The 20,021-nt window shown below is 39.6% G+C and overlaps 1 protein-coding gene across 1 annotated transcript in view; it reads left to right on the forward strand.

The window, feature by feature from the left end:
- The window catches only part of COL8A1 (collagen type VIII alpha 1 chain), a 151,926-nt gene that overhangs the window by 13,355 nt on the left and 118,550 nt on the right, over positions 1-20,021 (forward strand). The gene's annotated exons all lie outside the window — the stretch shown is intronic.

The following is a 20,021-nucleotide window of genomic DNA, read 5'->3' on the forward strand; positions in this document are numbered from 1 at the left end:
CCACCCCTCTAGGTGGTCACAAAGCACTGAGCTGATCTCCCTGGGCTATGCGGCTGCTTCCCACTAGCTAGCTGTTATACATTTGGTAGTGTACATATGTCCATGCCATTCACTCACTTCATCCCAGCTTAGCCTTTCCCCTCCCGGTGTCCTCAAGTCCATTCTCTATGTCTGTGTCTTTATTCCTGTCCTACCCCTGAGTTCTTCAGATCCATTGTTCCTTTCTTTTTTTAGATCCCATATATATGTGTTAGCATACGGTATTTGTTTTTCTCTTTCTGACTTACTTCACTCTGTATGACAGTCTCTAGGTCCATCCACTGTGCTACAAATAACTCAATTTCATTTCTTTTTATGGCTGAGTAATATTCCATTGTATATATGTGCCACATCTTCTTTATCCATTCATCTGTCGATGGACACTTAGGTTGCTTCCATGTCCTGGCTATTGTAAATAGACCTGCAATGAATATTGTGGTACATGACTCTTTTTGAAGTATGGTTTTCTCAGGGTATAGGCCCAGTAGTGGGATTAACGGGTCATATGGTAGTTCTATTTTTAGTTTTTTAAGGAAACTCCATACTGTTCTCCATAGTGGCTGTATCAATTTACTTTCCCACCAACAGTGCAAGAGGGTTCCCTTTTCTCCACACCCTCTCCAGCACTTACTGTTTGTACTTTTTCATGATGGCCATTCTGATGGGTGTGAGATAATATCTAATTCCAGTTTTGATTTGCATTTCTCTAATGATTAATGATGTTGAGCATTCTTTCATGTGTTTGTTGCCAATCTGTGTATCTTATTTGGAGAAATGTCTATTTAGGTCTTCTGCCCATTTTTGGATTGGGCTGTTTTTTTTCTTGATATTGAGCTGCATGAGCTGCTTGTATATTTTGGAGATTAATCCTTTGTCAGTTGCTTCATTTGCAAATATTTTCTCCCATTCTGAGGGTTGTCTTTTCTTCTTATTTATGGTCTCCTTTGCTGTGCAAAAGATTTTAACTTTCATTAGTTCCCATTTGTTTATTTTTGTTTTTATTTCCATTTCTCTAGGAGGTGGGTCAAAAAGGATCTGTGATTTATGTCATAGAGTGTTCTTTCTATGTTCTCCTCTAAGAGTTTTATAGTGTCTGGCCTTACATTTAGGTCTTTAATCCATTTTGAGTTTATTTTTGTGTATGGTGTTACGGAGTGTTCTTATTTCATTCCTTTACATGTAGCTTTCCAGTTTTCCCAGCATCACTTATTGAAGAGGCTGTCTTTTCTCCACTGTATATTCTTGCCTCCTTTACCAAAGATAAGGTGACCATATGTGTGTGGGTTTATCTCTGGGCTTTCTATCCTGTTCCATTGATCTATATTTCTGTTTTTGTGCCAGCACCATACTTTCTTCATTACTGTAGCTTTGTAGTATAGTCTGAAGTCTGCGAGCCTGATTCCTCCAGCTCTATTTTTCTTTCTCCAGATTGCTTTGACTATTCGGGGTCTTTTGTATTTCCATACAAATAGTTAAAATTTTTGTTCTAGTTCTGTGAAAAATGCCAGTGGTAGTTTGATAGGGATTGCACTGAATCTGTAGATTGCTTTGGGTAGTAGAGTCATTTTCACAATGTTCATTCTTCCAGTCTAAGAACATGGTATATCTCTCCATCTGTTTGTATCATCTTTAATTTCTTTCATCAGTGTCTTATAGTTTTCTGCATACAGGTCTTTTGTCTCCTTAGGTAGGTTTACTCCTAGGTATTTTATTCTTTTTGTTGCAATGGTAAATGGGAGAGTTTCCTTAATTTCTAATTCAGATATATCATCATTAGTGTATAGGAATGCAAGAGATTTCTATGCAATAATGTTGTATGTTGCTACTTTACCAGATTCATTGATTAGCACTAGTAGTTTTTTGGAAGCACCTTTAGGGTTCTCTATGTATAGTATCATGTCATCTGCAAACAGTGACAGCTTTACTTCTTCTTTTCTGATTTGGATTCTTTTTATTTCTTTTTCTTCTCTGATTGCTGTGGCTAAAGCTTCCAAAGCTATGTTGAATAATAGTGGTGAGAGTCGGCAACCTTGTCTTGTTTCTGATCTTAGTGGAAATGGTTTCAGTTTTTCACCACTGAGAACAATGTTGGCTGTAGGTTTGTCATATATGGCCTTTATTATGTAGAGGTAAGTTCCCTCTGTGCCTACTTTCTGGAGGGTTTTTGTCATAAATCGTTGTTGAATTTTGTCAAAAGATTTCTCTGCATCTAATGAGATGATCATATGCTTTTTCTCCTTCAATTTGTTAATATGGTTTATCACATTGATTGATTTGCATATATTGAGGAATCCTTGCATTCCTGGGATAATCCCCACTTGATAATGTTGTGTAATGTTTTTAATGTGCTGTTGGATTCTGTTTGCTAGTATTTTGTTGAGGATTTTTGTTTCTATGTTCATCAGTGATATTGGCCTGTAGTTTTCTTTTTTTGTGGCATCTTTGCTTTTGGTATCAGGGTGATGGTGGCCTCGTCAAATGAGTTTGGGAGTGTTCCTCCCTCTGCTATATATTGGAAGAGTTTGTGAAGGATAGTTTTCAGCTCTTCTCTTAATGTTTGATAGAATTTGCCTGTGAAGCCATCTGGTCCTGGGCTTTTGTTTGTTGGAAGATTTTTATTCACAATTTCAATTTCAGTGCTTGTGATTGGTCTGTTTATATTTTCTATTTCTTCCTATTCAGTCTTAGAAGGTTGTGCTTTTCTAAGAACGTGTACATTTCTTCCAGGTTGTCTATTTTATTGGCATAGATTTGCTTGTAGTAATCTCTCATGATCCTTAGTATTTCTGCAGTGTTAGTTGTTACTTCCCCTTTTTCATTTCTATATCTATTGATTTGAGTCTTCTCCCGTTTTCTCTTGATGAGTCTGACTAATGGTTTATCAATTTTGTTTATCTTCTCAAAGAACCATCTTTCAGTTTTATTGATCTTTGCTATCATTTTCATTTATTTCTGATCTGATGTTTTTGATTTCTTTCCTTCTGCTAACCTTGGGGTTTTTCTGTTCTTCTTTCTCTAAGTGCTTTAGGTGTAAGGTTAGGTGTTTATTTGAAATGTTTATTGTTTCTTGAGGTAGGATTTAATTGCTATAATCTTCCTTCTTAGAACTTCTTTTGCTACATCCTGTAGGTTTTTGGTCATCATGTTTTCATTTTCATTTGTTTCTAGGTATTATTTGATTTTCTCTTTGATTTCTTCAGTGATCTCATGGTTATATAGTAGTGGATTGTTTAGCCTCCATGTGTTTGAATTTTTTACAGATTTTTTCCTGTAATTGATATCTAGTTTCATAGTGTTTTGGTCAGAAAAGATACTTGATATGATTTCAATTTTCTTAAATTTACCAAGGCTTGATTTGTAACCCAGGATATGATCTATCCTGGATAATGTTCCATGAGCACTTCAGAAGAAAGTGTATTCTGTTGTTTGTGGATGGAATGTCCTATAAATATCAATTAAGTCCATCTTATTTAATGTATCAGTTAAAGCTTGTGTTTCCTTATTTATTTTCATTTTGGATGATCTGTCCATTGGTGAAAGTGGGGTGTTAAAGACCTCTACTGTGACTGTGTTGCTCTCAATTTCCCCTTTTATGACTGCTAGCATTTGCCTTATGTATTGAGGTACTCCTATGTTGGGTGCATAAATATTTACGATTGTTATATCTTCTTCTTGGATTGATCCCTTGATCATTATGTAGTGTCCTTCTTTGTCTCTTGTAATAGTCTAATGTCCCTAGGTCTGAGGTGGCTCTCTTGTAGATAGCATATATATGGGTCTTGTTTTTGTATCCATTCAGCCAGTCTATGTCTTTTGTTTGGAGCATTTAATCCATTTACATTTAAGGTAATTATCAATATGTATGTTCCTATTCCCATTTTCTTAATTGGTTTGGGTTTACTCTTGTAAATCTTTTCTTTCTCTGGTGTTTCCTGTCTAGAGAAGTTCCTTTAGCATTTGTTGTAGAGCTGGTTTAGTGGTGCTGAATTCTCTTAGCTTTTGCTTATTTGTAAAGGTTTTGATTTCTCTGTCAAATCTGAATGACATCCTTGCTGGGTAGAGTAATCTTGGTTGTAGGTTTTTCCCTTTCATCACTTTAAATATGTCCTGCCACTCCCTTCTGGCTTGTAGAGTTTCTGCTGAAAGATCAGCTGTTAACCTTATGGGGATTCCTTTGTATGTTAATTGTTGCTTTTCCCTTGCTGCTTTTAATATTTTTTCCCTGTATTTATATATAATATAAAAAAAAAAAAAAAAAAAGAAAGAAAGAAAATAAATTTTTTAAATAAAGTTATTAAAATAGAAAAGAATTATTTAAAATGAAAAAGTAATAAGAAAAATGAAAGAGAAAGAAAAAAGAGAGCAACCAAACCAAAAAACAAGTCCTCCAATGATAACAAGTGCTAAAAGCTATACTAAAAAAATAACAAACAAAAAAAACCAAAACACGGACAGTCAGAACCCTAGGACAAATGGCAAAAGTAAAGCTATATAGAAAAAATCACACAAAGAAGCATACACATACACACTCACAAAAAGAGAAAAAGGAAAAAAAGAAAAAATTATATATATAAAATAAAAAGGGAAGAGAGCAACCAAATCAATAAACAAATCTACCAATGATAATAAGCTCTAAATACTAAACTAAGATAAACGTAAAACCAGAAACAAATTAGATGCAGAAAGCAAACGCCAAATCTATAGTTGTTCCCAAAGTCCACCGCCTCAATTTTGGGATGATTTGTTGTCTATTCAGGTATTCAATAGATGCAGGTACATCAAGTTGACTGTGGAGATTTAATCCACTGCTCCTGAGGCTGCTGGGAGAAATTTCCCTTTCTCGTCTTTGTTCGCACATCTCCTGGGGTTCAGCTTTGGATTTGGCCGTGCCTCTGCATGTAGGTCGCCTAAGGGTCTTTTCTTCACTCAGACAGGACGGGGTTAAAGGAGCAGCTGATTCAGGGGCTCTGGCTCACTCAGGCCAGGGGGAGGGAGGGGTACGGATGCAGGGCGAGCCTGCAGCGGCAGAGGCCAGCATGACATTGCACCAGCCTGAGGCGCACTGTGCGTTCTCCCAGGGAAGTTGTTCCTGGATCACGGGACCCTGGCAGTGGCGGGCTGCACAGGCTCCTGGGAGGGGAGGTGTGGATAGTGACCTGTGCTTGCACACAGGTTTCTTGGTGGCCGCAGCAGCAGCCTTAGTGTTTCATACCCGTCTCTGGTGTCCGTACTGATAGCCACAGCTCACACCCGTCTCTAGAGGTTGCTTAGGTGGTGCTCTGAATTCGCACACCCCAAAACCATAGTCTCTTGCCTCTTAGGCAGGTCCAGACATTTTCCTGGACACACTCCCAGCTAGCCGTGGTGCACTAGCTCCCTACAGGCTGTGTTCACGCCGCCAGCCCCAGTCCTCTCCCTGGGATACGACCTCTGAAGCCTGAGCCTCAGCTCCCAGCCCCCGCCTGCCCTGTCAGGTGAGCAGACAGGCCTCTCAGGCTGGTGAGTGCTGGTCGGCACTGATCCTCCGTGCAGGAATCTCTCCGCTTTGTCCTCCGCACCCCTATTGCTGCGCTGTCCTCCGTGGCTCCGAAGCTGCCCCCCTTCGCCACCCCCGTCTCTGCCAGTGAAGGGGCTTCCCAGTGTGTGGAAACCATTCCTCCTTCACAGCTGCCTCCCACTGGTGCAGGTGCCGTCCCTATTCTTTTGTCTCTGTTTTTTCTTTTTTTCTTTTGCCCTACCCAGGTACGTGGGGAGTTTCTCGCCTTTTGGGAGGTCTGAAGTCTTCTGCCAGCGTTCAGTAGGTGTTCTGTACGAGTTGTTCCACATGTAGACGTAGTTTTGATGTATTTGTGGGGAGGAAGGTGATGTCCACGTCTCACTGCTCCGCCATATTGAAGGTGCCCCCCCAACCTTTTTTTAAAATAATAAAATAAAAGAATTTACCCTGCGATCATCAGCCAGAAAACATCAAGAAATAATTATGGGTGTGTATTTTCCTCTGCCTTGTAAAATATTTACAAATTGTAGGATAAGCAAGGCTTAGAGTATGGTAAAGATAGCAATAACATTTCAATTGTAAATTTTTTAATATTTAGTCATAAAAGAATCACCATGTGTTTAAATAACATTTGAATATATATAAATAAAATTCTCATCTGCAGACAGGAGCCAGTGGCTAAAGAAAGAATCCATGACTCCTTTGTAACAGAGCAAGAACTCTGGAGAGGTTTAGTATCTTACTTTTATAAACTAGAATTCATTATCACCACATGAGCAAGAGAGTGTTAGTGATTATCTTAATTTGGGGCCTTTTAAACATGAAGATAGTGATATGATAATAACCTTTGTAGAGAAATGTACAGTTTATGACATATATTCTATATACTTTCTTTTATTTGAATTAGAGATTTTTATCTATATTTTACACACGAGGCTGTGGAGACTTAGAAAGATTAAGTAAATTTCACATCATTTAGATACTAAGTGTTGGAGCTGGAAGATGAGCCTGAAGTCCTCTTCTTTCTACTAACCTAGGCTGAGACTTAACGGTGTCACATCCAGGAATGGTCCTGGCAGCATAAATGAGAAACTGCAGCAAAGGAAAGCAAAATGATCTTTAAGGGTTACTTATCAGAGTCAGTGATAGAGAATGGGCTTTTCAAGAATTTAGAACCCAAACTCCCAACAATGACAGCAGTTAATGTGTATTGAAGGTTTACTCTGTGCCAGTCAGAATGCTGAAAGCTTTTTTTTCTTATGTATTATTGCATTTAATCCTGATCACTTTCCTGTGAGACAGGAAATGATGTGAGAGAGGTTAAATAACTTCCTCAAAGTCACATAGCCAGAAGTAAAGTTAACCGAATATGAAACCAGTAGATCAGATTCCTGAGCTCTCCTCTTTAACTGCGACATCATTTCATTGACATTTTGTGACATCAGTGACATTCACAACACCCTATTAACAATCTGGGGACAAACAGATTTGCAGTGGTAGAAGGATCAGCAACATAGGAAATGCCATTAATAATCAGCAGGAATAGTTTTGTAGGTTGTTTTCTGTACAGCTTATGATTTTAAAGAACACCCAATTCACTTGAAACCCGCCTGTAGTTTGTAAAGGGTATTTTTAAATCCCCCTTTTAATTAATGCCAAAACGCGTGTCATTTACAGGAGAAAAAAATGAAACATCTTAAATCATCAATGAGAAGCCACTGTCGTAAATAAAAGCACTAAATTTTGCATAAGAAGTCATGGGTCATGTACTGCCTTTGCTACCTAGCAACACAGACACCCTGGGTGAGACAGTGGGTCTCATCCAGTGTTCGTTTTCTTTGCTCTGAAATATGTCTACCTCTCAGGATTGTTACGATGTTCAATAAGATAACATATGAGAAGTGTTTGGCACTCATTAGGTACTTAGTAAAAGTTATTTGATAATAATGACTATGAATTATTGAGGGCTTACTTAAATATTGCTTTCTACATAATGCAAATAAGGGTACTAAGGATCTCTTTGCCTTGTAATTCATTTGATGAACTCTGGACTCCTACTCCAGGGTGCTTCTTTGAGCTCATGATGGTGGCAGTGTGGGCTATTTATAGGCTCATCTGTAATTCTGGTCTTCTGAGGTTTTTTTGGTTTTGGAGTGTAAGAGGGTTGTTTTTGTTTTGCTATTGTTGTTATTTGTTTGTTTGCACTAAATGGCACTACATCAATGTCCCCACCAGTTCCCCAGTGGAGGTTTCTGCGATTGCATAATCCCTTTCCAGTTCAAGGCCACATCCCTCCCTTCACCATGGCAATGTATATCACATACAGGCAGTTGTGGTATCATCAGAAAAAAGATGGCCATCCTGGGTGCCTCATCTAAGGTCTTAGCTCATCCCATGGGCTTCTGGAGCTTTATGCTGCTATGCCCTGTACACTCCCATTGAGGCTGCTGGCATCCCAAATGCATTTTGATCCCTTCATTTTGATGCAGTAATATACCTTCTTTTTTTATTGAAGTATAGTTAACTTACAAAGTTGTGTTAGTTTCTGGTGTATGGCAAAGTGATTCATATATATATTCAATGTAAATATTCTTTTTCAGAAGTAATATACTTTCTTAAGCCATGCCCACTCTCCCTACAATGTTTAATGTCAGCACATCAGAATCCTGTCTTATGTGAATCCCATTTTCCTATTTTAAAAAGCCCTAGCCTTCTTATCTCTGTGCCTTAATTATCAAGAAAACTTTCCATCCAGTCTCCCTCAATAAATGGCTCTAAGAAGCCCAATGTTAGAATAAGAAAAACTGCAAGCTCTAGTGAAGGCATTTTAGTTCATAAAGACAAAGGAAAAGGGGCCATAAGAGTTTTTAAATACTGTCTCTCAAGTTCAATTACCCTAGTTTTGTTTGTTTAGGACTTCAATCTCAACCTTACTTACTCATTCACTCAACATATAACTTTTGGGGACCTACTATGTGCCGAGTCCTATGCTAGACACCATCAAGGACTGTTTCACCTGCACTTATGATTAGCAGCTGAAAGGCCTAGAAACCAGTAAAAAGCCACTTGGAGCATAAATGCACAGGGAATGTGAGAACTCCTTTTTTCTTTTTCTTCAAAGGGGAGGCCACTTTTTGTGCCTTTTTCGTGCTAGTCATGTGTTCTGAGCCTTCCTAGGGGCCAGTGTCCTCTCACAACACACCCATCCTCACTCAGCAAAAGACTTTCACTCAACAGCTGTCAAGGATTCAAGCCCCATCCCACTTTCTAGGTGCCAAAAATGTAACAAGTCAGTACCTTAATAGACACACTTCAGACATTCAACACACATACATAAAAATGTACAAAACAGTAAACTATCTTTTCTATGGTATTCTTTCAACTAAAATTGTTATGAAATCTTCTTAATTTTGTTGCCAACAAGATAAAATGAATAGTGAGTGTCCTAGGGATGACCCCAAGACAGTGAGAAATCTTAGGGCCCTGGAACAGAGTCAGGCACTTTGCTTTCCAATAAATGCTGGTTGGATGAATACTATCTGAATCACTGGGAAAAAATAAGCTATTCCAAGCTGAGTTTCAGAATTAAAATATATTTAAGGTAACTTTTCATTTATCTAGCATTCCAATTTCTGAAAACTTCAACCCTACAGAATGCAACTGAGGACAAAAAAGTAAGTCAAAAGTGCTCAGAGGTGAAAAGATGGTGGTCATTAAAGTTCATATTCATAAGCAATTACAACAAGTCCTCGCATCGAGCCTATTTACTTCTATTTTGCAAATAATTCTAACAAACTTAGTTCTCTGAGTGCTGAGAACATAGCAAACTTGAAGTACCGAATTTGAAAAGGGAAAGGGGATGCAATAAGTAAGTGCACTAACAGCAGGAAGAAATAGAATCGTAGAAGCCTAGCAATACAGGAGGAGGAAAAGAAGCTATACAATGATAAGAATTTCTAAGGCGTATAGCATTCATTGAGGAGATAAATTGTTGTATAGCCTTAGGAAGTTCCTGGGGGAACCACTGAATCACAGCTGAATATAAATATTGACATATTGAGTAGTATCATTTAAGAATTAAGGAAATTCTATATTTCAAATATATAATATCAAAAATATCAAAATAATATCAAAACAAGAATATTTTGGTCCTGATGGGTCTAAAACATCAGCTATTAGGAAAATTTTAATTATCCAAAATGTCTCATTCCCTAAAGACTCAGGAAAGTTGATGTTATTCTACTACGTATGAGTGTGTATGCACACACATATGCACACATGTATATAAATTATATGAAGTAGAATTCCTATTACGATAGAATTCCTAACATGTAGTATAATGGGTTATTAACTTTTTGGTTGTCAGCTTCCTATAAAAGCATGATCAAAGTGGTTACCTGGAATCCAAAACCTTGGGTTCATGCTTTCTTTTTTTTTTTCATGTAATACAACTGAGATCAGGGAAATTACTTCACTGCTCAGTGACTCCATTTATCTATTTGTATAATGAGAAAAACAAAAGCTTAGCTCACAAGGGTCTGGTGGACTGCTCCCATTTCAAAACCTGGAAATGTTTAATGTAAATCCCAATAATACCCTGGTTTGTTTTTGTTGTTTTGTTGTTGTTGTTGTTGTTGTTTCTTGCGATACACGGGCCTCTCGTTGTTGTGGCCTCTCCCGTTGCAGAGCACAGGCTCCGGACACGCAGGCTCAGAGGCCATGGCTCACGGGCCCAGCCGCTCCGTGGCATGTGGGATCTTCCCGGACGGGGGCACGAACCCGTGTCCCCTGCATCGGCAGGTGGACTCTCAACCACTGCGCCACCAGGGAAGCCCCTGGGGTTATTATTTTTTAAGCAAACACTGATCCAAAAAAAAGATGCAAAGGAAGTCAGTCTTTCTTTCCTCACAATCTTTCCAAAGAACACAACAAAGAAACAAAGAGCCAAACACTCTGACTCATGCCTTTTTCTAACCGTGTTGTGGTCAATTTGCTCCCGCATAAAAAAGTAGTCATGGGGCTTCCCTGGTGGCGCAGTGGTTGAGTGCCATAGCTCTTGTCTTTTAGGGCGTTCACTCACACTGTTCTGTCTTTGTGCCTAGAACACTCCTCCTTCTCATCACTTCCCAACTCCCTAAGCATTCCCAGAAGCCTTCCTTGAACCCCAGAACTGGATTAGGTGGCCCTGCTCTATGCTCAGACATTGCCCCAACATCCCTCTATGGCATCTAACACTCTCACCATAACTTTTTAATTAACTGACTCTCTCTCCTGCTGACCCCATTTTAAATCCCATGATGGTCTGAATTGAGTCTGTCTTACTAAGCAGTGTGTCCCCAGCACTGAGCCTAAAACCAAGCACAGATATTCAATATTTGTTGAATGAAAGAATGAGTGAAAGATACACAAATGATAATCAGAGAAGCACAGATATCAGAGACAAATCAGCAGATTCAAGAATCAACCAGGGTTCTAGAAAAAGTGAGCAGTCAAAAGTCTGGTCAAAGAAGTCAGAAATCAAGAAGTCTTTTAACAACCAACAGTGCAAGTGGGGAAGAAAAGGTCTAAGACAGGCCCTTACCAATAACAGCAAGCAAAATCTGATAGTCACAAAGCCCAACCAGTCCCTCTCATGCTCATCCTGGGCAAAGTTCCCCAGAGTATTAGAGTGTGGTACAGGAACTCTGTGCCTCATGAGTCTACATCCCCAGCTAGCCTTACTGACTCAGAGTCTCATGGGCTGGGGCCATAAATCTTCACTTTCAGCCAGCATCCCAAGGGATACTTATGCACCTTAAGGTCCTAGGCTGGAAGTGGGCATAATCACAATAGCTGATTGAGTAGACAGAACAAGAGTGAGAAGCAAACACCCTTCCCTGGTGGTGTCTAGCTCAGCATCGTGAGCCCCCAGTTGCTCTCCGTGCGGTGTATGACTTGTGGATAAGGATACTTTTGCCCTGGTCCATCCATAATGAGCTAATGCACAGCTGGTCCATGGTTGACCCTTGAAGTTCCAACAAGGGTCATGTGCATTGGGTGGGGGTGGTCCTTTCACGGCACTTTAGTCATAACTCCCACTTAGCTTCTCACTGTGGCCTCCCTTCTCCTATTTGGGGCATGGCCCAGTATAATCCATCTCTGCATTCTGTCTGGACAGAATGAATATTTAACCAACATTCAATAAAACAATATTGCTTTGTCCATGACCTGGACAAAGGGCTAATAATAATAATAACTATGAAGAATTCACTGTAAGTTATCACTCCTCTGAGTAAAACAAAAATGTCCCCTTTAGCCCCACTAAGCCTGTGGTTTTAAAACCCTTTCCAATTCTGTGTTATTGTCAAAGAAAAATGATTAGATATGGATGACTGAAAAAAAACATCTAGAAAGTTCTATCTGAGGAAAAGAAGTTCACCTCAAACTGAAATTTCCTGTTTTGATCTTATGCTCCAAGCAGTCTCAATTTTTCCTTTGGGTTTTACATATAGTTTTGTCATTTATGGTCATGCCTGTAATCTGTTATGCTCCCAATGAGTCCAGGATAAACACTGATTTTTGTTACTATTCTATTATTTATAGCTTAATATTACTCTTCACCTTTCTCTCAAGACTCTGTTCTAACACAGCCATTTGACGTCAGTACAAAGCACCTTAAGTCCCCAATAAACCAACATGTATGTGATGTGGGCAGGAAAAACAATGCATCTTGACTTTCCCAAAGTCATTTGAATCAAATGTTTTAAGTGTAATTGAAAACATATTTTTGTAAGCAAGTAGAGCCAATAAACTAGAAAAGCTCTATGGAAACACCAGGCTCCACTTCTCTGGTTTTTAATAAACTGCAGTAGAGGACCTTAGGAACAGTGAGGCAATTGTGTCCCTACATTGAATCACACAGGAGGACAAATGCTCATCCACAAGCATGGTTCATCTCTCACAAGTGCTCTAGGTAGAAAGTCTAGCAGGGAAAGAAGAGGAAATATGTCAGGGCCCCAAGGCTTTGTATAACCTCCCTCCTGTCAGTGTGCGGACCTGATATGCCTTTATACAGGTGGTAAGATTAAGGGGGAGAACCTCATTGCCTTTGGGCCCCTATGACCCCAAGATCTAAAACCATGATTATCTTCCTATAATTATTTTTTTAAATAAAACCACAAAGGAAATAGCCTCGTGGGCCAGGTCCCTTTCTCAGTTGCAGTGACGCAACTCCCACTAAATCTGTGTGATACCATCATCTTTCTTCCTAATGTCAAACATTCTGCTTGGTCTTTCCAGCCCCTGAAACTGGAATCCTATACTGGTGCAGTGGGGCTGGCACTGGGAAGGATTCTGAATGATGAGATTGAATCCTTGGCACACACTGAATCATTCTGGCACGTTGGCTTTTCCTATAATTTCTCTAGCTATGAATTAGAGCAGACTTATTTACTCAATTTATAAAATGGCACGATTCATTAAAGTAAATCACTTGATGTAAAAGAACTAATTATAGAGCTTTTAGTAAAAATAAGTAAAAGCTTTTTACCCTAGCGCTGGGGGCAGAACCAATTTCTGAACTATAGGTTTTTGCTGTGTGTATGTGTTAAAGTTCCAGGGGACATGATTTGACCCAAATTTGTTTAATAGCTAAGCATGATGTAACAGGCTTTTACTTTATGAAGAACAGAATAGCTATGTAAAAAAATATCCTTTTCACTGTCTATGTCTATGTCAATTTCTTTCCTTTTTTCTTTTTTTTTTTTTTGCGGTACGTGGACCTCTCACTATTGTGGCCTCTCCCGTTGCGGAGCACAGGCTCCAGACACACAGGCTCAGCGGCCATGGCCCACGGGCCCAGCCGCTCCGCGGCATGTGGGATCTTCCCGGACCGGGGCACGAACCCGTGTCCCCTGCATCGGCAGGCGGACTCTCAACCACTGCGCCACCAGGGAAGCCCGTCTATGTTAATTTTTAAAAATGGATCTCTTATGCAGTGCTGACAAGGGAATGGAGATAGGGAAATGATCATACACTATTGGTAAGAGTCTAAATTGCTACAACTTTTCAAAGTTGAACTAGTAACTCCACCCCAAGAATCTATCCTACAGATATACTCACTTGTTTGTTTTAAGATATAAGAATGATGATATTCATCAAAGGACAAAAATCAACAGAGTGACAAGGCAACCTTTGGAATGGGAGAGAGTATTTGCAAATCATATGGTTGATAAGGGGTTAATATCCAGAGAACTCCTACAACTCAACAACAAAAAGTAAACAACCCAATTTTAAAATGGGCATAGGATTGAATAGACATTTCTCCAAAGAAGATGCCCAAATAGCCAACAAATACATGACACAGATGCTCAACGCCACGAATCATTAAGAAAATGCAAATCAAAACCACAGTGAGGGGCTTCCCTGGTGGCGCAGTGGTTGAGAGTCCGCCTGCCGATTCAGGGGACACGGGTTCGTGCCCCGGTCCGGGAAGATCCCACATGCCGCGGAGCGGCTGGGCCCGTGAGCCATGGCCGCTGAGCCTGCGCGTCCGGAGCCTGTGCTCCGCAATGCAAGAGGCCACAACAGTGAGAGGCCCGCGTACCGCAAAAAAACCACAGTGAGATACCATCTCACACTCATTAACATGGCTATTAAAAAAAAACAGAAAATAAGGAATATTGGTGAGGATGTGGAGAAATTGGAACCCTTGTGAACTGTTGGTGAGAATGAAAAATGGTGTCGCTACTATGGAAAACAGTATGGCAGTTCCTCAAAAAATTAAAAATAGAATTACCATATGACCCAGAAAATTCCACCTCTGAGTATATACCCAAAATAATTGAAAGCACAGTCTCAAATATAAATGTTTACATTCATGTTTGCTACATAGTAGCACTTTATTCACAATAGCCAAAAGGTGAAAACAAACCAAGTGTCCACTGATGGAAGGATGAATGGATAAATAAAATGTGGTATACATATATAATGGAATATTATTCATTCTTAAAAAGGAAGGAAATTCTGACATATGCTACAACATAGATGAAACTTGAGGACATTATGCTAAGTGAAACAAGTCAGTCACAAAAAGACAAATATTGTATGATTCTATTTATGTACCTAAATAGATACCTAAGTAGTCAAATTCATAGAGACAGAAAATAGAATGGTGGTTGCCAGGGGCTGAGGGGAGGACAGAATGGTGAGTTATTATTTAATGGGTATAGAATGAGAGTTTTGCAAGATGAAAAGAGTTCTGGAGATTGTCACAACAATATGAATGTACTTAACACTACTGACCTGTACAGTTAAAAGTGGTTAAGATGGTAAATTTTATGTTATGTGTATTTTATCACAATTTTTTTAAAAAAGGATAATGGTGTTACAGTAATCATGAAAAACAGAAAACATGCAAATCCTTCAAATGGAAAACAGTTATTGAATAGAATTCCATGCAACCACTGAAAAATGTTGTATATATAAAGTTATTAACTTGGAAGGATGTCCAGGATCTATGTTTTGAGTCAAAAAGCAATTTTCAGAGCAACATGCTTATATTGACTGTATTAGTTTGCTAGAGTTGCCATAACAAAGTACTACAAACTCGATGACCTAGAACTGTAGAAATGTATTGTCTCACAGTTCTGGAGGCCAGAAGGCTAAGACCAAGATGTCAGAAAAGTTAGTTCCTTCAGAGGACTGTGAGGAAGAATATGTTTCATGCCTCTCTACTAGTTTCTGATCGTTTACTGGCAATTTTTAGTGTTCCTTGTCTTTTAGACAATGTGTTACCTGAATCTCTCCCTTCATCTTCACATAGTATTCTCCCTGTGTGCAGGTTTATCTCTATGTCCAAATTTCCCTTTTTCATAAGGACACCAGTCATATTGGATTAGGGGCCCACCCTACTCCTGTATGACCTCACCTTAACTAATTACATCTGCAGCAAACTTATTTCTAAATACGGTCACATTCTAAGGTATTGGGGGTTAGGAGTTCAATATATGAATTTTGGGGGGACACAATTCAACCCATAATAAGGACCTTGTTTTTTTCTTACTAGAAAAGCTATACACATGTACATATGCATATGTGTATATAAGTGGGTAGATGCATATATGAATATATAAAGGACTGAACGGTACACATCAAACTGCTAACTGGGGTTACCCTCTAGAAAATGGTGGGGAGTGAGGAGGGTGGGTGGGCAGTATTTATACTTTTAATCTCCACACTTTTGAATTGATTGAAAAATGTTCAACGGGCGTGTGTAACTATTGCAAATTTAAGCAAGCAACTTATAAGTTTTTAAGGCACCTTATAGGTGTTCATCAAGGTATATAGTTAGGTTCCCTTGAAGAGAAGTGGGAACTACAACAATTAGGTGATCCAAACTTGTCGGAATACTTTTCAGCTATCAAAGTGCGAAACAGTAATATTTCATATGTTCCCCCCAAAAAGGGCTTATGAGTCAGCGGCAGAGTGGAAATAGCACTGTGCTTGGAGTCCAGAGAGCCAGGAGGAGCTCCATTTCCGGCACCAGCTGGCTATGTGACCTTAGGTTCTTAACTGCATTGGCATTTGCACTTTCATCTTTAAATGTTTCTGTAAATTCCAGATATGCAGTCCCTTGGTCTATGTTTATTCCTATCTGGCTTATACATGCATGTTTTATGTCACAACAAAATTTGACCGAGCCTAAAAATAGCCAACCATCACTTCTCCTAGACAAAGATCTGCACACAGAGGCCATTGATTTGAACTGTGTGCTTGAAGGACAGCATGTAGATGATCTGTTATATAATCAGGTGGCCTGATTCTTCCACTCTGCCTCTGCAAAATGTCTATGCCACCCTTTGCTATTACTGTGGGAAGGACAGCTTCCACTGCAGACCCATATAACAGAGTTGAACCCCACAAACCTACGTCAGTCTTTCAGAGCTTTCCTTCATTCCTCCGTTCAATCAGGAAATAATTATTAAGTACCCACTGTGAGTCAGGACAATAGCAGGCCCTGGGGATTCATTGATCAGCAGAATAAACAAGGTCCCTATTCAGCTGAATGAGGTCAAGAAAACACATAATTACAAGACAATGTGGAATGTGTTTCGGTAAAGGAATTGCAGTGTGCTCAAGGGATTCCAGTTCTCTGAGTTAGGGGCCCCTAACTCAGACAAAGTTTTCGAAAGACTTCTTTCCACAGAATTGCATCAACTCAGCTTTGAAATCATGAGTTAGGTAATTTTGCCCACTACTGGCTTTCCAAGAATTCTGTCTTTCATTTGGGTCTGTGGTTGCTGGGGAGAGGCAAGGCCCAGGAAGGGAATAACCAAGCCCCTGTTGTTCAGCTGCCCAATGAAGAGAAACAATGGCATCTCTGACTGGGAGGCATTCTTCCAGCTTCCCGGGTGGTGCCATGTTTTCACTCAACGTAGGAGAATCCACTCTGCCAAGTTCAGGTGTAAAAGGGGTCAGATATTTGATCACAAGGCCTGAGCATAATGAGAAATACTTATTCCTTCCTCATCAGAGTCAACATCCATCACAGCCCACTCCTCAGTTTTACGAACCAGTACATCAAACACAAAGTTTCTCTTTGAAAGTCTATATGACATTCTGAAAGTCTTTGGAGGGCACGTTTGCTAGTTTCCTCAGGCACAGCACATGACAAGGTGATATGGCTCTGGTGTCTCTAAGTCCCCTCAGAGTTCTTATTTCCTGTCCCCATAAGGCTTCTCTACGTTGACCTGCAGAGCTCAAGCAAATATACAGTTGTGTTTTGTAACATTTTTTAAAAGGAATTCTGATCAAAGTGGTAGTGGTAATATTTTGTTTTGTCTTGTCACTGCAATAAGCTCTACAAATTTACTAAATCCCAATGTAAGCTGATGTCTGACTCTTTGACATCTTATTTTCCAGAAATGCCCACTGTCATTTTTTTTCCATGGCAAATCTACACTAGAGGAAACAAGCTTGATAAAAAAGGGATGGAGATGATGAGGGTTTTTTTCCCACAGACAAGGATATACTTGTATCCCTTATTGAAGCCAGGTTTCTTTGGAATTTTTAAAAATACGGACAATTTTTAAAAATTTCCTCATGCATCTAAGAAAAAACAATTGGTTAAGTTTTTTCCTAATCCTGCTTCAATTCTATAAATTCCTGAACCACAATTTTCTGCATACAATGGACGTTTCATCACAGTTCCTTGATTTGGAGGCTCCAAAATCAATAGGCCTACCTCTAATTACCAAATATTCACTGCATATAGCAGCAACCTCAGACCTCAGTCTATCCATGGGATCTATGTAGAATTCTATCACACTGAATGAATAAGTACATCCTCCCACCATAGAAAGGATGTGGTTATGTAGAATCCAATGTGCCACTATACTATTGCCTGTTTTTTATTTATTATTTGTTTTACCCCACTTGAATGTAAGCTCCAAAGAGCAGGGTCTTTATTTTGTTCCCTACCTGGTGTCTCCCCAAGGCCTGGAGCAGTGCCAGGTACAACATAGGCCCTCAACTACTATTATTGAATGAATGACTATAACAAGGTTATTTTTCTCCAATGGCAGCTCTCAGACTGGCTCTTCTGAATCATCTTTATCCTTTGATGACATCTTGGCTAGATTCTGTAACTTTCTAGTCACTTTCAGCAATGAAAGGCTCAATCCAGTTTAAAACCTCAACCTCAAATCCAGTGCAAATCTTTCTTTCTCTGTCTCTGCTCTTCCACTCTTCTTCCCAGCTATGGATGCTGGCATGACCCAGCTCTCGTTTTAACACCCTTTTCTCACTCCCCTTTATGGAGGCCTAGCTTTTGAAGTGTTTGGGGTAGGAGGAGGGAGAAGAAATGGACCAGCTTTTTTTAACTTAACCTCCTATAGTTGAAGTACTTTTTCTATTGATTAAAGCATCTTTGCTGGGTAACAGGTACCTTCTATGAAGTCCACCTGAATCCCAAGAAATTAACACATCCTCACCACCAAAAATGGAAATGGGAGCCATTCCATGTCCTTTCGTCCTCCTTGGTATTCCCATCTCTCAGATTAGAAATCCAGGGTGCCAGGCTTCCCTTCTTGCAGGAATTCTCAACTTATTATAAGAGAGGTTCGTGAAGCCCCCCACCTTTCTGGCCCCAGCCTCTCACTTGGCTTTGAGGAGTGGAAAGCACCCACCATCTCCCTCCCTCCCCCAGGAAGAGCTTCTCACCATGAACACACTCTCCCTCACAGGCTGATGTTCTCAGTTCCCAACCCTTCCCATCTTCTTATACTTTCTCAGATAGAGTGGGGTGGGTGTGGGGGGAGGAATAAGGAATGTTAAGTATGGTTGCCTTGGGGCTGGCACTTTGGGGGTCTCTCTCAGTAAAGCCACATTGAGGTGTGAGGAGAAACTGGTGAGTCTTTTTAGATTTACCACCTTTTTGTTTCCCACTGGGACCCTACACATCGACTTCAATGCAACAGGAAAAGTCCTATCAACATCCTGTTATTTCTGCTACAAAAATGACTGTCTATCTTTTAAATTTACACCTTTCTCCAGGCCTGGTGTATGCCTTGTTCTGTAGCAGTTATGGAGACATTCAATAGATATTTATAAAATTCTTAATACAGGATGAGGTACTTGAGATGTTGACCAGAAATTCTAAACTTCAACCCGAAAGCTGCTGAAAAAACGCTATGGGAATCAACGTTACAAATCCTGTTGAAACCACAGAGACTTAATACCCATGCAGGAATTTCTAAACCCCACTCCAAACGTTTACAGGATTCAGGGCTGGGGTTCCCCAAATGCTCCAATCATCAGAAAATCTCCCATATGAAGAAAGAACAGGGACAATATTTTTTTAATTAAGTACATGCTTAGGGAGAAATTAAAAACAGAAACATTTGATAATGAGGCAGTCTTTTATCTCTGTTTGCTGCAAACATCTTGGGCTTCAAAATGTCTCACTGGCTACTGAAACCTAATGTCACCAGAGTCCCAAAACAGATATATTTTGCCACAAATCGCAGATGCTTAGGAATCCTCCTCCTTGAGATTCGATTCATATTGCGTGCCTTGACACTGAGTTTTCTCTCTGCCACAACTCAGAAAAAGTTGGTGGTCTATATGGTTTTGCTTTCACATTCACAGTTTCACCACCTTTCTTGGATCCTCAATTATCACATTAATTGCATCCCTCTGTAATATATGCATTCAGGGAACAAAAGTTCAGATCAGTGTGGAAAGTTATTGGGAAGGGTAGATTAATCTAATTTTGTTGGTTTCAACTTTCCATTGAAACTTGTTTCCCGTCCTTATATAAACCAGTTTCCCTCTCTGTACTTTCCTTGCTCTCTCAGTAATAAGGGACATCTACTTTTCTCAAACAAATACTATGGCAATTTAATTGAAGAATAGATGTAAAACAAAACTTGCAGTTTATGGAAGAAATCTCCTTTCTTCCAGCAAAAGTTCTGTAATTAACCATACATCTTTTGGGAGATCTTAA

The sequence above is a fragment of the Neophocaena asiaeorientalis genome, unplaced genomic scaffold, assembly GCF_003031525.2.
Source record: "Neophocaena asiaeorientalis asiaeorientalis breed wild unplaced genomic scaffold, Neophocaena_asiaeorientalis_V1.1 scaffold197, whole genome shotgun sequence".
Taxonomy (NCBI): domain Eukaryota; kingdom Metazoa; phylum Chordata; class Mammalia; order Artiodactyla; family Phocoenidae; genus Neophocaena; species Neophocaena asiaeorientalis.